This window comes from Antechinus flavipes, chromosome 1 (assembly GCF_016432865.1).
Source record: "Antechinus flavipes isolate AdamAnt ecotype Samford, QLD, Australia chromosome 1, AdamAnt_v2, whole genome shotgun sequence".
Taxonomy (NCBI): Eukaryota; Metazoa; Chordata; class Mammalia; order Dasyuromorphia; family Dasyuridae; genus Antechinus; species Antechinus flavipes.
The window spans coordinates 403,519,980-403,525,568 of record NC_067398.1 but is presented as its reverse complement, the minus strand read 5'-3'; the positions used below and the strand labels follow the sequence as shown (position 1 = coordinate 403,525,568).

The 5,589-nt window shown below is 34.2% G+C and overlaps 1 pseudogene; it reads right to left on the bottom strand.

The window, feature by feature from the left end:
• Positions 1 to 3,057: 3,057 nt before the first annotated feature.
• On the bottom strand, positions 3,058 to 3,801 carry LOC127546179 (N-alpha-acetyltransferase 10-like; annotated as a pseudogene).
• Between the last annotated feature and the right edge of the window lie 1,788 nt (positions 3,802 to 5,589).

The following is a 5,589-nucleotide window of genomic DNA, read 5'->3' as shown; positions in this document are numbered from 1 at the left end:
TTAGTCATCATCTTGCATTATATTGAAGTTAAGGTCCACTAAAATTAGATTTTTTAAAAAACACGAACAAGTCTTTCCATGCCTCACCTATTCTATACCTGTTTGATGTTTGATACATACTGTGGAACTTGACAATTATCCCTATTAAAATCACTGTTAAATTCCATCTCCTAGTATTTACTTCAATTTTTTTAGTTTGTTGATCTTTTTGGAATTTCACTATCAATCCTATATGATACATTTGTTATCTCTCTTAGTTTTATGACATTTATAATGTTAAGAATTATAGTGTTTGGGCCAAAATCCAACACTTGAATTAAAAAAAAAAAAAAACTAAATAGAAGTTAGCAAGGATATATCTCCAAGGAATTCTACTAGAGACTTTCCTCACGGTTAAAAACCATCCTATTAATGACTATGCTTTGGATTTTATCATTCAACTAATTCCAAGTCCACTTAACTCTATCATCATCTCACTCAAAAGTCTCTTTACTTATTTTTCCCTCCACTTCCATGATATTTCCATTCCATCCCATACTCTATATCACTTGAATTGTTTTCAGATAAAAATCTCAGTTTTAAATTTAGTATTACTTAAGATTATCTACAAAAATAGAATCAAAATTTTTCTCAAATGTCTTGTTAAAATGTAGACTAATTATATCTATAGTCTTCTCCTGATTTAACAATTTAATAAAGCTTTTTATTTTAAAAAGGGAAAGAGAGTAATTCTAGTATGATATGTCTTGATGATATTATGCTAATTTTTTGTGATCACTGCTTCCTCTTCTAGATACTCACTGACTACTTCTTTAATAATAAACTCTACAATTTTACCTAGAATTCCAGCCCAGTTTTCTGGTTTATATTTTGTAAATTATGTTTTCCCTCTTCTTAGAAAACAGAATTCTCTCCACCTCCAAAGAAAGAAATGATGAATTCTAAGTGCAAATCACAGCATACTTTTTTTCACTTTCTTTATTTTTCTTGGTTTTTCTGTGTGTGCTTTTTTTTTTTTTTTTTTTAGCAATATCGATAATATGGAAAGGTTTGGCATGACTTCATACATATAATCAATAACATGTTGCTTGACTTCTCAAGGAATAGGGAAGGAGTTGGAAAAATTTAATATTCAAAAATTTAAAAGATGAATATTAAAATTGTTAATGTTTAAAATGGTTTAATGTTTAATATTTAAACATTTTAAACATTGAAAATTTATTTATATAAAAAGAAAGTAAAACTACATTATTTTGACTTATTCAATCCAGAAGCAATTCTTTTATATTCTGTGGTCTTTTACTGACCACATTCATTACCAATGAATGGAATTATTCTCATTTTTGTGCATGTGGAAATTAGAGAAATTAAATGACTTAACTCTGATTATACTACTAATTAAGGTCAAAAATGGGGTTTAAATTCTTATCTATAGGCCTAGCCCTCTCTTCACGAACATCATGTCCTTAGTACAGGATTTTTGTATCAATATTATTTGAGCCCAGTGGTAAATATTTTGCTCCTTTGTCTAAAATCATTCTGTGGATAAGAGTTCAATGTGGTTCCATTTCATGTTAACTAATATCACTATAGTTAAATCATCTACAAGTATATAAACCCATATATTTATTAGCATACTGATCTGTTTCCAAATATTAGAAGCAGCTATTCTTAAATGAAACTTGGCAAAGATCTCAGCTGCTACAAATGGATTTCAGATCTTCACATCCAGTGAACGTTTTAGTATAGATTGTTTCCTTCTTGCACTCATTTTCACATTCCTCCCTATACTTGTAGAGAAGTTAGGTAGTGCAATAGGTAGAGAAACTGTTCTGGAATCAGGAGGATCTGAGATCAAACCCAGCCTCAGATATTTACTAGGTTGTGTAATATAAGCCAACAGTATCTACCTCACAGAGTTGTTGTGAGGAACAAATGAGATAATATTTTTAAGGCGTTTATTATAATGCTTAGAATATAATTGATAGAATATAATAGATAAAATGATGCCTTTAATTACCAGTAAGGCAGCTGCTTTGGTCTGTATGTGTATATGTGTGTATATATATATATACATATACACATATGTGTGTGTATGTGTGTGTGTGTATGTGTGTGTGTGTGTGTGTGTGTGTGTGTGTGTGTGTGTGTATGGTGGAGTTTCCAGGAACTCTTCCCAATCATCTTCAAACTACAGTGGCTTGCAAGCTTCTACCCTGGTTTCATGGATTTCTGACTAGTAAACAGTCACCATATTTTGCCTGATCCCAGACCTACTACAATATTTCCTGATCATCAACATGCTAATACTTTTCTTCTTCTTGCTCTCTCTTTACTACTCTATTATCCTTTCCTACTCTATATCTGAAAAGAATATTCTAATCAACAGAACAATTCTTAGAAAGGATGTATCAGTCAGTCAATTGCTCTTTGAATTCACTCACTATTCTTGGGAGTTTTCATTCAAAATATTCTTCCCTAACCACTATTCCCCTACAAATGTTATTTTCCCCTTTTAGAATGTAATCTTCTTGAAGTCAATAATTCTTAATAAACTGTCATTCACATATTCATTTACATATTTATTCAATAGTAATGATTGGCTTCTCTGAGACTTTTAAAGCTTAGCTCAGGTAATGAATAATAGATGGTATTGAGAGAAATTATTATTTCTTTCTTGTACTAATAACTAGTTATTGAATGAGAATCAAGGTTTTACCCTTCCATTTCTTCATTCAGAAATGTGCTCATTGTATTTACTTAGACAGGCCTGAGAAAATGCTGATTCTCCCCTTTGTCAGACAGATGATATAGAAATAATTCTCTTTGATCAAGATTTGGCTGTCATGTACTTCCAAGACCCTCATTGTAATACAACCCGAGCTCTCATTGTAATATTCATTGTCTCATTAATTTTTAACTAATCAGAGTTGATTATCACCCTCAGAAAAACTCTTCCAAGGGTATATAAACTGTGAGCTTATCACCAAAAGGGGTGTTTGATCTGAGGGGATGTCCAAATGTCCATTCTTTTATTAATAAACATGCTAGTTTTATTTATTTATTTGAAATACACAGCCCCCAGAGCTCCAAATGGTTTGATTGAAAGAACTTATGGTGGACAAGGGGAAGAGAAACAGAGATGGAAGTGACAGATGAACCCCAGAGTCTGGGGACTTTAGGATGCTGAGTTGAAGGCTCAGAGCTGTCCTTGATGTCAGTGCTCTCTGTGGTCTCACTGACATCACTAAGGTCTTTGTTGTCAAGGCCCTTCTTCTCATGACAGCTGTCCCCCACATAGTTGACTTTGGGATCCATCTTGTTCTCCAGGGAATCTAGAACCAGATGTTTGCTTTTCTCTTTCACCTCCAGTGGCTTCCTCAGCTCTTGCTTCATTGCATAGGTGTCCTCCCTGTCAGCATATATTTGGGCTCCACCTCACTAATCTGAAAATTGTGTGCTGGAATACAGATGCAGAGCTGCCCGGATACTTTTTCTGATATGCAGGGAGACATGTTTTACATTCAAGTTTTCAATCATGCCTCTCAGGACTTGGTTCATGAATTTTTGGCTATATCTAGCTGACAGACAACCAAGGATGTAATATACCCATGGGGGATATCTTCCTCCATCTTAGCCAGGACATAGCTCGGGATCTTTCTATCATCTTCTCGATATAAGAGAGCTGAGACCATGATATACTATGGTTGAAACAGTTTTTCATCTGATAATTACTAGAAGGCAGAGCAGTTTATAGCACTGCATATTCATCAGGTCTTGTGAGCTTTGCAGATGTTCCAAGTGGACTTAGCTGTTCAAAGCAGTGCCCTCCCTGATGCCATCACTGCCGCCGCCTAGTTTTATTAATATGATTAATTAGCCAGAAATTACATCTCTCAAGATCACAGTATTTTTTTCTTTTTTTTTTATTAAAGCTTTTTATTTACAAAGCATATGCATGGGTAATTTTTCCAACATTGACCCTTGCATAACCTTTTGTCCAATTTTTCCTCTCCTTTCCCCCACTCCCTCCCCTTGCTGGTAAGTAGTCCAATACATGTAAAATATGTTGAAATACATGTTAGATCCAATATATTTGTATATATTTATACAGCAATCTTTTACATAATAAAAATCAGATCAAGAAGGAAGAAAAAAAAAACTGAGAAAGAAAACAAAATGAAAGCAAATAACAACAGAGTGAGAATGCTATGTTGTGTTCCAAACTCTGTTCCCTGGTTCTCTCTCTGGGTGTAGATGGCTTTCTTTCTCACAGCACTAGGAGAACTGATTTGAATCATATCAATGTTTAAGAGAGCCACGTCCATCAGAATTGATCACAGAAGATATATAGTCTTCTTTTTGCCGAACATCACAGTATTTCAAGATGGCTACCTAGAGATGTATCTTCTGTATTTACAGTATCACATTTCTCGTTATAAAGTTAACTGTTTCAAAGATGACTCAAGCCAACCTTTCTAAAATTAGAACCATTATCTAACATCTTAATTAATCTATTTTAAGATAGCATATCAGCTTATGAGTGTTAGAATGGGTTGTGGTATAACATGCAATTTTGTGGTTATTAGTTTTTAATTCTGTTCTACCCATCAATAAATTTCAAAAGATCACACAATAAACATTCCTCTGAGAAAGCTTTAGGAAAATGAGGATAAAATGCTATTTAGATATAAAATACTCAGATCTTTTTCATCTTTTTCAGCTGATCTGATTAGGTTGTGAAAATGATTATAAGCACTTGCCAAAAAATAGCAGGTTTTCCTCATAGGTCTAGTGGGGGTAGAACAGGAAGAAAAAGAAAAACTGCATGCAGCTGTGTGGAAGGCTGGGAAAGGTTGTACAATTCTGACAGCAGCTGTTTGCATGCCAAATAGTTCCAGCAATTTCTAATTAGATCCAGTACAGGAGGATTTTTATGGTCTGCATCACATGATTTCTGTCTGTAACTGCTATCCTCCCTCTGTGGCCTGGTAGATTTTCCTCCCTCAACTTCTAGCTCCATCAAATTCATTTCCCAATTTATTTCCTCAACCAAAAGGTCTTTTGGTAAACATTTAGGGACATCAATCTCTCCACCATGGTCAGGAAGTCCTCACTTATAAGCATACTAAAGGAGAGTTTAAACTAGTGGGTTTCAAGGTGGTACTTTCTAACCCTTCCCTTCTCTCTTTCCTGAGCTTTTGGAAAAGTAACTCTCTCCTCCACACTTCCATGTGAGGGCTACCACTGCCTACATACATACATACATACACACACACACACCCTATTCTGCAGAGACTTTTTTGTCACTTCAGTTTTTCTTTCTTCCCAATAAAGACAAATTTCAAAGCCCAATGTCCCTATGATCTTAAAATTTTGGAAACACTGCAAAATTGTTTCACCACAAAATAGAGATCTTCTTTTGTACCAAAAGAATAATAGTCATATATCCTAGGAGTGCCCAGATATGTCAGACTCATTTATGTATTGTTCTTATCTTGATGGTCCTTAAATAAACAAAAAATTAATCCTTCCTTCCTTTCTTCCCTCCTTCAATTCCTCCTTCTCTCCTTCCCTCCCTCTTTCTCT